This window comes from Scardinius erythrophthalmus (genome assembly GCF_964197995.2).
Source record: "Scardinius erythrophthalmus genome assembly, chromosome: 10".
Classification (NCBI taxonomy): Eukaryota; Metazoa; Chordata; class Actinopteri; order Cypriniformes; family Leuciscidae; genus Scardinius; species Scardinius erythrophthalmus.
The window spans coordinates 18,719,481-18,736,981 of NC_138230.1; the positions used below are offsets into that span (position 1 = coordinate 18,719,481).

Here is a 17,501-nt window from a genome sequence, read left to right on the forward strand (position 1 = left end):
ATGCGCACGAGCACTGTTGTTGCAATCTGAAACATCACCGCTAGAGGCCGCTGGATCCTACATACAGCACCTTTAAAATATCAACATTATTGGACACACCCCATCCTGCCCCCAAGTAGGCCTACTTGTTTTTGAGACCTATCAGTACATGAAATCAAATGTAAAAAAAAAAAAAAAGCCCATTCCTAACCTAGGGTTGTTAACAGTATGAGATTTTCACGGTATGATAACAGTCTCCGAAAATATCACGGTTTCTCAGTATTAAACAATCTATTATTATCAGTTAAAATGACCGTTAAATGAATGAAAACCTGTTTTTTGTTGAACAAATGCTTTATTACAATCTTGAAACCATTTGTTGGTGATATATCTGCATACCAATAGCCTATACCGTTATGTATAATGTAAAAATATGACATTTGATGACGTTGCAGGCAGTGTTGTTTTTGGCAGCCCTTTTAGTTTTAGTCTTATGGATGAAAATGCTTTTTAGTTTTAGTCACATTTTAGTCACTTATAAACTTGATAGTTTTAGTCAAGTTTTAGTCGACGAAAACGCAAAAAAGTTTGTCAATTTTAGTAAAAAAAGAAAGGTTTTAGGTTAATTTAATTTAGTTTTTTTTAATTTAGGTTAAAAGGTATTGGAAATGGGCTTAGGTTTGACAGGTTGTAGCAAGTGTTGCAATTCATTATTTTTTTTTAAAATAACCCCTGAAATTATGACTTCTGGTGAATATTGTGGAAACTAATTGATACATTTACATAAATATATTTCATACCTTATAGCATATTATAATACAACTTATTAGGCCTATATATTTATAGAATAGCAAAGTAGTCAATATACAAGACTGAATTCATATACAATAGCCAATACAATATACAAGCCTAATCAATATACAAGACTGAACCACATAGATGTGAAATATAAAGGCTATCATGATCATTTTGCCAACAATGAACCATGGATTTGTTTAGTTTATAATACGTTTTATTTTTAACTTAAACAAATACAACATATAACATTAAAAACTCACTGGCTTAGACTGCATTTGAAGAAAAATAAACAACAGTTTTCTGTAGCCTTGTGTGCAAACTTATTCAATAGAATTATTAGATTATCTCCTGATGCATGCTGCTTAATATCACACACTCCGCCGTGACAAACGAAAAAAAAAAAACGCGACGGCATATGGTACAATTGGCCTTGTATTCATTGTCCCTCATGCATTCCAGCCACGGGTATTTTAATCCCATTCAATTTTACATTTCTGTGCTCTTTTCTTTTTCGCCGGCTGCTCGGAGGTAGTCATTTTTACATTTCCCGCTGTTGTCACTTGTCGTCATCGTTGCTACGATACGTGACTCACAATGACTGAAACGACCAATTAAAAGGGCATTCTCTGATGATGTTCCAAGATGTTAAAAACGCTATGCTGATCATAGACAAACAGGGGGAGAAATTAGTAGGCCTATCTACCGCACCGTCGGGTTTTTTTTCTCATAGCCTACAAATGTCTTCGTTCATAGTCTGACATATTAGAAGGCGGCTATGTGTCTGTCCTGGATTTGCACTGAATTGATTCTCAAAAATACGGAACTGAACAAGACTTGTCAAATACGGGACGATTCCGTATTATACGGAACGGTTGGCAACCGTCAGACTTGTAATAATATTCGTTCCTTCTCGTCTCGTCAACGAAAACTCGAAAACGTCTCGTCATGTTTTAGTCACCTTAGAGCCATTTTTAGCCAGTCATCGTCGCGTTATCATAAAAAAAAGGTGCGTCAACGAAATCATTTCGTTATCGTCATCGTTGATGAAAACAACACTGGTTGCAGGTATCCCAAATGAACACAGTCAAAAGAACTGAACTTCTACAGCTGTTCCATGGTCATGGGTGAAGAGAGACTGAATGAGAACACTGCTCAAGTCACATGCACTCCAGAGCTCTTCAGCTAAATTGCAAACCTGTGCAACTAGGTTAAGTGCTGGTTCTCAGCTGGGTGAGTATCCAGGCTGTCTGAGAACATAAAGCTGAGTGAGAACAGCTCTTAATGATGGGGAAGCTGTTGAATCACAATGTTATTCTTCACCCAGCCACAAAAGAAAAAAGAAAAAAGAAGAAAACAACATGGTACATACACCAATCTATAGCACTAGTGTAGCAGAATTTGAATGACCTCCAAAATATAACATCAACACAAGAGCTGCTTTCACATACAGGCATTAATGGGAAACCTTATGACAACATCCTGGAGTCAGCACTGGACATTCCTCTCCTGTCTGTGTATGTCTGCATGACACAAGATACAGCATTTCAAATACAGGCATGCACTGAAAGACCCTGCTAGCGGGAAAAACAGTGCTATGAAGCCGTGCCAATGTTAATAAATTAGGCTTTTTAAGGGTGCGTGTGAAGGGAGATGGTTTGAATCAAGAGCAAATAGAGGTAGCTGTATTAGTTTATGCAAAATGCATCATCATCCACAGTGGTGAGACAGACCTGGAATTAATTTACCAGACAATAAACACAGAAGGAAGTCAGATGCAAACTCACAGGGTTTTCCTTGCGGCACCAGTCAGCATTCCACACAGACGCACGGGAGGCGGACGTGCAGACGAATCACTGTGTTATTATGGGACGGATTTGGAAACCGAACCTTCAAAGTAACGGAAGGCTGCCTGATTAGCACTTTTAATGGGCTTGTTTAAAGTTTATTCACTGTATCCTGTTAACACAAGCAGAGATGTTGCTGCTGCACAGGGCCAGTGCAAACAAAGCAAGTTTAGGTTAGCTAGTCAAAAAGCTATACTATGAATAAATTGGACTTTCAAGTTGCTCCAAACACTTACTGTACGTTCACACCGCCGCCGGCGAGAGCGGCAAAATTCGCTCTCGCCGCCCTGCCACCGACGCCGTAGAAAGATGAGGGGACGCTCTGACGTAGATTAGAATGTGCGATTTTTTTCCTCCCAGGCGGAGGACTTCTACATTCCGATTGGTTGCCGCTGGTTGCCGCCGAACCGCGTCATAGCTTATTACCATAAAGTTGACTTGTTTTCAACTCCTCTCGCCGCTCTCGCCGTCCAAGACGCGCCGCGCCGCCCTCGCCGCCGGCTCTCATTGAAAATGAATGGCTTCTGGCCACTTTGACGCTCTCGCCGCCGGCGGTGTGAACGCACAGTTAGGCTATGTAGCCTATTATTTGATGACAGGAAATAGGTGATTTTAGGCCAAACTGACAGCCTCAAAGACTATAACTATTAAGTTTTAATACTCATTTCTAATTGAGAGAATAGGCAAATCCATACTACAGCTGCACGATTTGTTTGGGGGATGGGTGGGGGGCAGGGTTTCCACACCCTGGTTAACTTCAAATTCAGTTGGAAATCGCAATTAACCAGAAAAATAATATATATTTTTTACCCAAAATAGGATGAAGTAAGCATTAACTGAGCATCAAACAAGTCTGTTTGATTCATACTCGGGCTGGGACGATACACCCATCTCCCGATTCGATACTATCACGATACTTGGGTGCCGATACTATATGTATTGCAATTTTTATTTTTTTTTAAGAATTGCTATTCTAAAAGTATTGCGATTCGATATTGCAATTTTTAACATTAGACCATGGGGAAAAGTTAAATGATATACTTAAGCCGCGTTTCCACCGCAGGAACTTTCCCCAGGAACTAGGAACTTTGGGCTGGTACTCGATGTGTTTACACCGCAGGAACCAGGGTCTAAATGAAGTTCCGGGTACATATTTCCCCCTCCGATAGTCCCTGCTCATGAGGTAGTACTTTTTCAAAGTTCAGGAACTTTCAGGGGTGGGACTTGTGCGCTGCACAAGCTGATTGGTTGTGTTCACGCCGCATTTTGGTTGGATGACTCCACGCAGCATTCTTTATTTTTAACCTCCCTTTTAAAAAGTGGCTTCATGCAGTAAAGTTGTCTGTCTGCAAATATGGAATTTAATAAAAAAAAACTGGGGGACTGGCGACGAGTTTCAGGCTTTATTATTTGGGTATTTGTGGAAGAGGAAACTTTCTGCGCGTTCGTCACAGCCATCTCACGGCCAATGTCCGCAATAGCTGATAACATACAATTTTATATCTAACGTTAGCATTACGAGCTCTGAACACGCTTTATCAGTGCTCGTCTCTTTTCTGCCACAGCTTTTAATATTAGTCATTATGTTTACACATTGTCATCTATTGCAAGGCAAACCATGTTTCAAATTTACTATAACAGGATTGAAATAGCGCTTTGAGGTTGGTAACAAACAACTATTTACAAGACTGTCACTATTTATGATTGATAGACGGGGTTCAGGCTTTTTTTTAAGCGTATTTGCGCAAAAGGAAATTTCTGCGCGTTCGTCCCAGTCATCTCACAACATACCTTGTCTAATTTTATACGCATACGAGCTTTCTGAACACGCTTTAGTATCAGTGCTCGTCTATTTTGTTATGTTAATTACCTCGTTAGTAAACCAATAACTGCAGCACAGTTTGAATCTCCTCCATACTTATAAATGTGGCGCTCAAAACTGATTACTGTCCGTCGCAGACTGGGAGGAGCAGTTGCGCGCAGTTTACCTTCCCGGTACTTTAGACCGCGGTGTAAACGCAGAAAGCAACCGGTCTGGGGCAAAAAAGGTTCCTGGGAAAAAAGTTCCTGGGACAAATTGTTCCGGGTAATTTCGGTGGAAAAGCGGCTTTATACAGACTGTACATGTATAAGCCAGGGTTTTTCCTGCATAGACAATTATGAGGCGGCCGCCTCCGTCAAATTTCGTGCCGCCTCCGCCTCTCGACAAAACTCGGACAGACAGTCACGTGCTCATACACTTTTTCCACCGTGACGGTTCTGTTGCGGTTCCTGCTTGTGTCCATAGTGCTGCACGGATCATAATCCGCCGGTCGAGCGGGCCAAGTAATAACAACATTCCATTCAATCAAAGGTGGAAGACAGATAAATCATTATAATGTGTTGAGTGTAATAAAGACACGGAACTCCCATCATGGTAACTTACCTAATGTACGGACGTTAACAGCGCTGTTGAGGTTCGCGCCGTTATTTATAACATATTAATTATAATATATTAGTTATATAGGCTACACACGACCAGAGTTCCGTTTTCCTGAATGCCATCACGATTGAAACCGAGATATTGATTTCATAACAGTTAAACAAATAGTTAAAATTAAGTTACTTACATTTTTAGACGCAATGACTGTTTTTGTTCTGTTTCAGCAGCGAAAATAGTTCCAAACAATAGAAACATAGAGCATCTCACAGCAACACGCATCTATGATTCATTACTGAATGATTCAGCGTTTTGAACTAATCACTCGAGTCAAAGATTCAATTACCCATTATTAAACCGCCTCATTCTGAATAAATCAGCCGTTTGAACGAATCGTTTAAATGAATGACTCAATGACTCGCTCATTAAGACGGCCGCCTGCCGCCTCCTACTGGCGGTTTAGTTTCATAAAGTAGCATTCTTTTCAACATTCCTTAAAAAATATTTAAAACAATCTCATAATCTCATTTAATACAGTTATAATTTTTCAATGTAAATTATTTAATTTGATTGGTAACAGCCTAGTGTCTTATTATTTTAATTGAATGTATTGATAAAATGTAAGAATTTGAAATGAAATTTAGAGCATATATTAAATAAAATTAGGGGAAAATGCTCTTTATAAAAGGTACAAAAATTATTCCGATAAGAGTGTTTTCAAAAATGAAACATTGACAATTTAAGTTTAAAGGGAGTAAAGCCTCTGTTTAGGCTATAAAGGAAATGTAATTTTGCCAAAAGAACTTTTAATTTAAATAAATGTTAATTTTAAATCAGCCTACTTCAGTGTGATATGTTACCATATTATCATGCTTAATTGAATAATTGTAATGTGATGATCAGATGCAGATATCTAAATCAAAGAATATGGGTGGTTGGCGGGTGGATTATTATTCATTTTTAACAACAGATTCGAGTGACTCAAAGTGCACCAGATTAAGGAATTTATCTTTAAAATGTACAAAATTTTCTCCCGGGGGGGCATGCCCCCGGACCCCCCTAGTGTTACGATTTTACCACCTCCGCCTCATTTTGAGCCAGGAAAAACCCTGTAAGCGGAGTCATATTTACAAAAAAACACCACATCTTTCTGAATTTTATTTCAGAAGCATCATACAATACTACATTCTCTTGAATAAATAATTCAATAACAAATAAATTTAACAGTCACTTAGTGGCCAAACAATGTAATCGATAAATACGTTATTTTAAGCACCAAGTTTCTATCAAAAGCTGATTTTGATCGCTATCGTAGACATCAGTGTTCATATTTGAACTTTAAACTTTTATTCAAGTACTTCTATGATAATTAACAATTGCATCACAGAAATGATACTATGAGGTTAAAAAGTTTGTGAAGCCGTTGACAACTATCCGGGTCAGCGGCAACACAGCTTTGAATGTTGCGATATGATTTTGTCAAAGTTTAATAGACAGACGAATTGAAAGATCGTGTGGGTGTTTGAAACGAGATCACAGTCTATTATAGATGAATCGTGCAGCTCTATTGTCTTATCTCTCACTCAGCATATGAGAAGCGACGGCGCGAGGGCTTTTCAGTGCTTTCAGTCTCACGTCTCTTCCATTCGTCCACTTGGGAAATTACATCACTCAACACTCATAGATGACATTTCATCCTCTGTTGGAATGAAAGTGGCTAACTTCTGTCAACCTCATCTACAAGCAAGGACAAAAATAAAGCAAATGAATTTGAATTAATATTGATTCTGGAATAATAAAAAAAGATTTTAGAATAAAAAAAAATAATTTTTTTTTTTCAGCCCAAATTCACACTGGACGCCCAGAGGTCGCCCTGGCGCAGAAACGCACGCAGCCTTTGGGATTTTATAAATCACACTTTACCACGATATTGGTTTAATTTCAATTAATCGAGCAGCCCCAAAAAAGCACATCCATCCATCATAAGTAATACAGCTCAATCTCAGGTACTATACACTGCCATTATTTTATTTAGCCTATCCTTTAACCAGGAAGATTCCATTGTGATATTACTCCTATCTCTTCTTCTAGGGAGACCTGGTCAAGACAATAGTACATAGACATTATAAAGCTTGGAAGAGCAAGGATATTTGAATATAACTCCAATTGTGTTTGGCTGTCTGAAAGAAGAAAGCCATGCCTACTACAATAGCTTGAGGGAGAGTAATTTATGGGACATTTTTTTGGGTGAACTAACCCTTTAAATCAGGCAAACAACATAGCAGCGCACGCTTAAACAGAACCTTTTGCCAACATTCAGCTTCACTGAATCTTTTCAATAAAATTAAACTGATCATCCTACTTTTGTCAACATCATACACATTTGCAACATGAAGGTGAGAAGTGACCATTTAGATTTTTGGTTAAACTATCTTCTTAAATTATGTTTTGTTGAGGAAAGTGATTATAAGTAAACGAGTCAAAAAAATAAAATAAAAACTATTAGAACTATATTTTTGCAACATTAAAAAGACTACATCCACAGTCAATTATTTTCAAAGACCATTTCCACAGGTTCTTCCATAAAACCACCATTGTCTGCGTGTTATGGGAAACAGAGGTTGTTTTTAAACAGACTACTGCGGGTATTTCCCGCACAGGTACGAAACCCGAGATTCGTTCTCCGCTAGACAAAGCGACCACACACGCGCAATCGTGGAAAAGTTTCGACCTCTTCAGTTTCCACAGCGCACGTTGCCGATAGACTTTAGCCCCGCCCACACTTCCTCCAGCGGAGACGCGCACGGACGGGCTGATCTAAGGTCAGTTCTGCTGAGCCTCTCAAGGTGGGTACGTCTAACTAAAGTGTGTGAAACAGCTGTTCCGGGCTCTGGGAGCCCAGAAACCCGAGCCCCTCCTAAAAGCACGAAGGAATTCGGCCATCGGTGCCTTTGTTTGAGAAATAGCAATGAACCCTGAGATGTTTTGACTCAGTTTCCCATTCGCAAACTTGCCTATCGGATGACACCGAAATGTGACCAACTATAACATCACAACACCTTGAAGAACCACGATAGTTCTTGTAGCCATAACTCCCTTTTCCCCCCGACAAGTCCATCGTGGATATCCACGTAAGTTACACATACGTACGTATTGCTGGATGGGTTGTCAAGACAGCAATTTTAATGAACATAACTAAATTCAACCCAACAATCCACTTTTGAATAAAATGCCCAGCAATCTCAGTTTTAGAGAGATTCAGAAGTTTTACACTGCACTTCTTCAAACTGAATACACGTAAATTCAGGTATGCGATAAAGCAAAAAAAAAAAAAAAAAAAAAAAAGACTATAAAAAAAAAAAAAAAAAAATAGGAGGGGGGGGGGGGGGGGTGTGTTCATTCTCACCTGATAAAACAAGCGCATTTCTAGCTGACATAATTTTATCCGACTGACTTACCTTAATCTTACAAACTACAACATAACGGATCGGCTAAGTTTTTACTAATTTGAAAATATTCGCAAAAGACAAAACAAGTAACGTTAACGTTAAGTTAAAAACTCCCCGGTATGCCTGACAACATGGGTTAAACCGTTGAAGCAGAGGACACTAAAATCATGATGTGGTTAAGAAAAAAATGGGTAGATTATGTGCATAGAAAAACAACATGTGGAGTCCCTGGTGAAATGAAATCGCGTATTTATTATTAATTCTAGTTTATCGATTGAGATCTGCTGGTTTGCTGTTAGCTCGCTGCTCGGGCAATAGAACTGAATGAAGCTAACGTTAGCCAGTGTTTGCGAAGCTACCGTAAACAAAAACAAGAGTAAATGTGCGTCGAGTATAAACCTGCAAATTCCTGCTAAAACCAGTATAAAACAAAAAGTAAAAATCTAAACCAAGCGTTTTTAAATGCCCAGGTCGCGGAAGGTAAATCCAACCCCAAGTCTCGCATGGAAAAACCTGGGAAGATCCTCCCGCTCCTCCAATCAAACTACTTGGAGTTTAATCAATTCTCATTTAAAAAGCTTACCTTAAATTAAAACGACGAACCCCTTTTTTTGGCCGACGAAGGATGACCAACGCGTTGTTATTCAAATAGGAAACGAAACAGCCAAGCCAGCCGGTGAAATTCCCGGACGGGTAGCTGTTCTCCTGCGTTAGAGGTGCTGCAAACCTTCCGCGCTGATGTAAATCTAGACCTTAAAATGGCGTCGCTAAGACGCAGCTCTTATACAAGGAATGCAGTTCATGTATCCTACCGCACGTGAAAAACTAGGGCGCAGCAGCGACTCGTCCAGTATGAAACTAAGCGTTAATATTGTATGTATACGTTGACAGGTGATAATCAATAAATACTGTATCATATTCAGAGTACCTTGTCTGAGGTCTGGATGTTTTTAAGTCGACACCAGGAATGTGGTATGCGCGGAGTAATATAGCAGCTACAGGAAGGGCGAGGTGCGTCCATTAGGTTGGAATGTGGGTGTTTTGAATGGGATGTTGGGAGCAGCTATACAAAGGTAACATTTGTATTAGGGATACAGGAAACACTGCTGCTGCAGGATGGTTAACTTAAGTTACACAGTTTTTTTTTTTTTTTGTATTATTACTGAATAGTTTGTAACTTTTTTGTATACTGGGTTTATCTTTTAGGCTATAATGTCTTAAATCATAGGACCTAACCAGCACTGAACACTGAAGGCTACTAATTTTGCTCATGCAATGGACCTTCATCTTCTAGCCCTTCAGGTCTTGTCACTGTATTATTATTATTATTATTATTATTATTTTTTGTGGTTACATTTTTTTTAATTTTACTGGAATAATCATAAATTCTGGAAGAAAAAACCCTAGTCTTTTTACTTTTGCAAAATTTGATGTTTGTTTTGACACTTATTTTTTCCTTTTGTGGGTTTGCTTAAAAATAATAATCAAAATAATGTGATTTACTGTTTACAAATGCATTTAACACTTCATATCAAAATAGCACAACATATTTTCATATCCAAATAGCACAACACAAATAAAGACAAAAAGAAAGCAAGCACAAATGCTGTAAATATTACAAATACATTTTTTATTGTAACGATCAAAGATAAAAAATAAAATTCAAGTCTGTCTAAAATGCATGTATCATGTTTAAAAATTGATAAATTAAAATATGTCTTATGATTTGAATATGATTGGTGTACAATAAGGAAGACATACAGCAGTAGATTCCAGATGAGACATACACATTAATTCAGATAATAATTGACACATATACAGCAGTTGTCAATGAGAACAGTGATGAGGGGAGCAGGTTTTCGTCAGTAAGTATTCTGCAGATATTAGGGTCGTGTGTGTGTGTGTGTGTGTGTGTATGATCCTCATTCATGTCACTATAAATTCAACAGTCAGTATGCAGAGGTTTTTTTAAAAAAGGGAAAAATAAGCAATAATTTCATAAGCACTTCGGACAAGTGAGCATCAATTTCTCTCAATATAAATGTTAAACATTATCTACAGGTGAAATCAAGAACAAAAAAAAAAATGTAAACACGTTATTCATCATTTTAATTTGACGATACAAACTTTTAAAAAAGCATTAACCACTGTTTACAAACATGATTCAGGAATGATGCAATTTACCAGATCACACAGTTTTAGATGCATGCACTTAATTTGTGTTAGCACAATATTATTCTTGGATTAGGTGTAACAAAACATGTTGAAATGTTGTAACAAAACATCATCAGTTTATTATTAAAGCCATTTGACATCCCAAATTGGTGTTTATAAGTGCTTGTGTGTGTGTTTCCGTATCACACTCCAATGGTAATTGTGCATGCACATTTTGGGCAGTGGCCACAAAGTTTCTGAATGGTGGGAGTGTCCTTAACAAATTTAAGTGCTTTATGCCTTTCATCAGGCCAACCCCCATGACCCACATCATAAGAGATAGGATCTCTTATATTATGGGCCTGTTCATCTTAAATAAAAATAAGATGTTATTGAAAAAAAAAGAAAAAAAAAGAAAAAGATTTTCACTTTGAAAATGAAATCATTACCACCCATTTTTATTTATTAATATTTGTTATGATTCTGTTATATAATAGAATGTAAATTATATTTTAAAAATCCATGCAGTTTTATAATAATAAAAAAGAATAAACAGAAATCTACCAATTTGTCTTTTATCTAACCCGTTTTGTCTTTTGGCAAGAGGTACACCTCCCTTTGAGTTCATGCTGAGAGCTACCAGGTGTGAGGTAGTCAACCAAAACTCAAACAGTCATATTTTAATAACCTCCTCCTGTTCCTTATTTTATTCCTCGCCACATTTACCACGGCCTGCAGAATCTGTCTGTCATATCTGTCTTCATCCTACTTTCACAGGCAGATTTAAAACAATACCTTAAAAATATTGATTTTGTTACATCTTACAATTCTGCTTTGAGCGTTTTAGGGGGAATTATATTGTTTTTGGTTTTATATTGGAGTGGATCTGTTGCCTTCTTTAGCATTAAAAATTTCAGCATTAAAGGACAATTAGAAAATTAATCTTGGACTCTGAAAAAGATTTTAAAAACCTAATCAAACATATACATTTAAATGTGAAATGTAAATCTAAACCAAATAACCATCATAAAATGATATGACAAATAATAACCCTTTTCATTTTTAAGTAAAAAATTATGATTGCTAGAAACATATTTATTTTCTATAACTAATAAGGTGACAATAAAACAATAAAAAACACTTTGTTTGTCTTTAATTAAAGAATTAAAAAATACATTTAAAATGTTCTCGATTTGGTTCGTTAAAGAAATATTGCACAAAATGTTTTCTTATCTTTATACTCATCACATTCTTTTTTCTATTTAATACAAATGACACAGTCCCACATTGACATGTGTATCCTGAGGAAATCAGTGAGACTGAGGCCTTTGTACTGAAGATTAGCAAGTACAGATCGATTGCAGATGGTATAGAATAAAGGGAGAGAAATGATTCATATTGATGCCCATGTTAGTTTCTCCTTATATCCCATTTTTCATTTTCATTTACATTGTAAATGCCACAAAAACCTGGGGAAGGGTTCTTGAGTCATCTTAATGCAGACTCCATATCTTATTCTGCTTTCACAGAACTGTGTTTGTCTTTCACCTTTTTTGAGGGATCTTCTTAAAAACCAGAGCACACCTTAAACCAAGCAGAAAATCAATCAACTCTCATCTCCTTGCCTTAAAAGTGTGCATGTGTGTATGTGTGTGTGTGTGTGTGTGTGTGTGTGTGTGTTTAAATAGCCGAACAGATAAGGAATCGGCTGCCTCGTAATACAGCTTTGACAATACTCTGCAAATAAACTCTCATGTACGGTTGCTTCAAATATTATTCATGTAATATTGTGTCACACTTGTTAACATAACATAGGGTATTTAAATGAACAAAAAAATGCAGCTTGGATTAAAAATCTCTCGTATTATCTCTCCTTTTTTGTCATGTATTCTCCCACTAAGGATTCCTGATGGAAGTGCACTATATCAACACATTTACCATTGTTACCTCTTTAACAAAATCAAATCCTTGCATTAACCTTATTACATTTTGTATATTTTAATTAAAACATGCATTCGTTTGTTTATTAAGCTGTTTTTCTCGTGGGAAACACAAGTACAAAATTAACACAATGTAAGTAATTTCAGGTTTTACTGCCACCGGTTCCATTTGAGCATCTGACCCATCTGAAAATATTCATTCAAAAACAGTAATAGTAAAACTGCATAAACACTCAAAATAATCAACCAAATTGCTCTCTCTATAATCCATTTCATTACATTATATACACATACATACCGTATCCATTATCATCATAGTACAACTATTTCGCCTTGTTGGTTTCGACAGTGTATCCTGCACTCCTTTCACTGTCATCTCTTGAACACTGTAATGAGCCTGAATAATGTCTTCATCATTAATTTCTACTCCAAACCCACAATAGGAAAACATTAGCATAGTCAAATGAATTCAAGCTAAATCTTACCTTATACCTTATATAAAATGCAACTTCCTCCACTCCTGAAGGGGCAGATTTGCATATTAACCCAGATATTCACCTGCGGTATAAAAAAGCAAGTTTCTATTTCAATTTACTTTCCAGTATATGGCCAAAAAAAGAGAGAATCTGAGAGTGACTGAGATTGCTTTTCTGCAATCTCCATTTCTGAGTACATCTCTCGTTTCTCCTGGAATAGAAGGGGCATATGCGCGCTCCAGGAGGGGTGGGTTCGCGGGGGTGGCACCCTGAAATTTTAAGCCTAGTTTTCTAAGCTCTTTTTGTAGGGAAAAGACGCTGCAATCTGGGCCTCCTCTCCCCAGGAGCCATTAGGCATGGTTTGGTGGCCAGCATGAAAAGAGTACGAGGACTTGGCACAAAAGAAAAAAACGTTTTTTTTATTTTTATTATTATTATTAAAAAAGAGGGCTTCGGGGATATATATATATATATATATATATATATATATATATATATATATATATATATATATAATTCTTTTTTTTTTTACTTGTGCTTTTCAGCAAATGACACAACCCTGGAGTTTTGGTAATGTGTGAGATGAGAAGTGAGTTGGCATCTCAGCTCTTCAAATGAACAGCGGGATATTTGGCCAGAAAAGGATGCAGGATTTTGCTTGGATAAGGAGCCTGGTGCTACAATACTTCCATTCAGCAGTCTCTTTCCATTATGTTTATCTATTATCCTCTATCCATATTTTGCCTACAAACAAATGTGCACTCTTTCCTAGACTGGATTCATATTATAGGCCTCTTAGGGGTTTGTTCACACAGAGAGTGTTCTTGCACTTAAAAACGTAAAAGAGGTAACAATTCTGAAACGTGTTCACATTGGTGCTCATGCGTCTGACGCTGAGAAAGCGGAGCAATGGTTAAAATGTCATCCAGTGGATGTTTACATAAAAAAACGCAAAAACGCCTGTTTGGAGCCATTTTTTGTTGTTTTAAAAATGCACCATGCCACACAATAGTATTCAACTACAGAACCGCAGCATTGATAAATGGCATGTTTTTAAAATTTGAACTTCATTTAAAGGGATAATTCACCCTAAAATGAAAGTTAATCCATCATTTACTCACCCTGGTGTTGTTCTAATGCCATCTGCCCTTCTTTCTTTTATGAATTTCTTCTATGAATATCTTATCAGTTCTTGCACATGCAATCTCGTGAACTCATGTCAGAGGCCCACACAGAAGAAAATGAATAGTTGAATGAAGTCGTAATTTTAGTTTTTTTTTGCGCACAAAAAGTATTCTCGTCGCTTGATAACCTTAAGGTTGAGCCACTGTAGTCACTTGGACTATTTTAACGATGTCTTTACTAACTTTTCTGGGCTGGCAGATACAATTACCTAGTAGCCTATGAAGGAGTGAGACAGCTCTCAGATTTCATCAAAAATATCTTAATTTGTGTTCAGAAGATGAACGAAAGTCTTATGGCGTTGGAACAAAATGAGGGTGAGTAATTACTGGCAGAATTTTTATTTTTGGGTGAACTAACCCTTAATCAAAACAAAAACAAAACAAAAAAGTATTAAATTCGGTACCCTTTTTCTTTTTTAATAGATCACTAAAACCCAATTATGGTAGACTTCATAGTAAAGAGTTAAGAAGAATAGAAATAAAAACAGGTATGAACAACAGAAAGCACAGATTTTCAGAGAAACCAGATATGGGCCAATATTTCTGACACACTGTGTGTAAATATCTTAGAAATGACGCATAATTAGGTGTGTTGGCTTTATGCAACTTACAGTAAACTGTATCGTCATGTACTGCGGTTTTATGAAATATATTTTTAGCAGTGTCAGTATAGTTATGAATTTGACACATTTGCTTATTTTAATTTCCCTGCAATAAGCCATAAACAGGTAATTAAAAGCATACAGTGGCACTAATTCATTTCCTGGAATAGACTTTATGTGTTTGAGAGTGAGAGAGGGTGAATGTGCATTGTGAAAGCTACGCGTTTCCAACAACACATTGCTGAAACCATAGCAATACATTTTTGGGAGTCTAATTTCTCTTCATTTCACATCTTCCTCCTCATCCCCAACTATAATCATATCCACAATTAGATCTAAAATGTGCATATGTATGTGTCTGAGAGAGTGATACAATACAAGTGAAGATAATGTTTGTAATGTCCATTTTGCTTCACTACAGCATAGATTTTCTCCCTCCGATCAGCATCATTCACACCATCACTGTCGGTTTTCTCAATACTTGTATATGTGTGACTGTGCGTCAAGAAATAGGGCATCATCCTGTGACAGATGCTGCACTTTGCATTATTTATAGACTCTAATAAAGGACAGATGCATTTTTATAGTTAAGGCAAATAAAATGTGAAAATACGGTATATTCTTGAGCTAAGCTGCATAATTTGCAATTTTAACACACACACACACACACACACACACACACACACACACACACACACACACACACACACACACACACACACACACACACACACACACACACACACACACACACACACACACACACACACACACACACACTATAAATGTGAGTATCTGAAGGCATCATAAGCTTCCATGGAATGCTAAACAGATTATATTGGAAATTAACCTTCTCTAATGTGAGTATTGATTAAAGACGTACAAGGTGAAGCTAAAAACACGAACACATACACTCCTCACTCACACACTTATATATGCTGTCAGCAGAACCTTGACATCAAGACATGCCTATAAAACCCGATACACATCTTCAACATACATGAGCATTCTCAGCCGCTGCTGGAATGATGACCTTCATCTAGCGTCAACATGCTCAGAAAAAAAGAGGTGGAAAATATGTGAAAATTTATGTCTATACCTTTTCAGATTGTATTATACCCTACAAGAATATCACAAATAGCCCATCACTTCAAGATGCCCTTGGACACAACTGCCTTTGAGATGGAGGCCTCATTTTATGTCAAAGGAGACATAAATTCCATTTTGCTGCCAGACTTTATATATCGATAAACATTTTATTCTGTGAGAAAATGTACAGGACAATAGCAAGGTACAGTGAGGATCAGTTTGGATGGATAGTTTCCCCTGTACAGCAGGACTCTACTTTTAGAATAAATATGCTGTTTAGACTGGTATTATTCAATTAGAGCTATGTTTTTCTTCATCTTAAATTGTATGTTTCAAATGGGTTGCATAACCTGTGGTACAAAACAAGCTAATTTGTTTTAATTACTCTGCTGGTGATTATATTTCAAATTGCACCTCTTACAAGCCAGCACAGTTTCAGTCACCCTTCCTCATCTGTGATTGGGTGGTACATCACATGAACACAAAATAACCATTTCTGATTCGCTACAACATTGGTTTGAGAAACGAATACATGATTCAGAGCTGAAGGCAAAGTACACCGTGTGCTTTAAAATGAGAAAATTGCAGAGATCAAAGTTGTGATCTTTTTAAATTTAAAATCACAGTATGTAGACTCCCAGTATAATGATGTCTATTTTCATATGCAGCAATGTAATTGAATTTATTTTTATTAGTAGTAATTCAGTCAATGCTCTGGCTGTGTTTGAGTTTTGCATTAGGGGGAAAAAAAAAACCTAAATAAATTATGAAGACAATTTCAGTGTGCATGAACATTCAAATTATTCCAGAAATGTGCTCTTTGTCACACAGAAATAGCAATTTATTCCATTAAAAATCTAAAATTATTTAAGTAGTATTACACACTTCTGTACATGCCTAAACAATGTTCAGGTTTTGTCTCATAAATAGTTTTATAGCAACTAGGTCTTAGATATAGAACAATGCACAGTTTTAAACAGGCAAATAAAATGAACCAGAAAAATATATATGACAAATTGTTGTATATTTCAAACACCAAATACACAGTATAATGCAGAGTTATCTCTCAAACTGCTTTTTACATTTATAATAACAGACCACGGTAATCTCATAAGGGATTACAGGTGATGGATGTAATAGGAATTAAAAAAAAAAAAAAAAATCAAGATATATTGCTGTAAATTTTCTATTTAGAATGTAAACAGTGTAAAATTAATACAAAATATTATTATAAAACCCTAAAGGGTAAAGAGGTTTTAAACATGTTTTAAGGCATTTTCTTCCATAGAACAATGCATTCTGATTTGATTAGTTAACAAGCAGATTACATCAAGATGGTAATCAGTTATGTTAAAATTGTTTACATTATACAAAATAAAGACATATTGTTCTGAAAGGGATATGCGACAATTTACAGTTTAATACCCGTAGAGCTCCATTTTAGGCATGCGTTTCATGTAAATCTATCTAATACCAGTGTTCTTACGTTCCTTCTGGATGGATACAAGGGATTATAAATTGTCTTTCATCTAATAACAGTTTGCACTTCTCACCTCATCTACTAAAG

At 36.6% G+C, this 17,501-nt stretch overlaps 1 protein-coding gene across 1 annotated transcript in view; it reads right to left on the minus strand.

Moving 5' to 3' along the window:
- The window catches only part of ctnnb2 (catenin, beta 2), a 35,714-nt gene extending 26,470 nt beyond the window's left edge, over positions 1 to 9,244 (minus strand). The window contains exon 1 of the mRNA XM_081377370.1: positions 9,073 to 9,244. The gene's annotated coding sequence lies outside the window, so the exon portion shown is untranslated. The remainder of the gene's footprint in view (positions 1 to 9,072) is intronic.
- Positions 9,245 to 17,501: the final 8,257 nt, after the last annotated feature.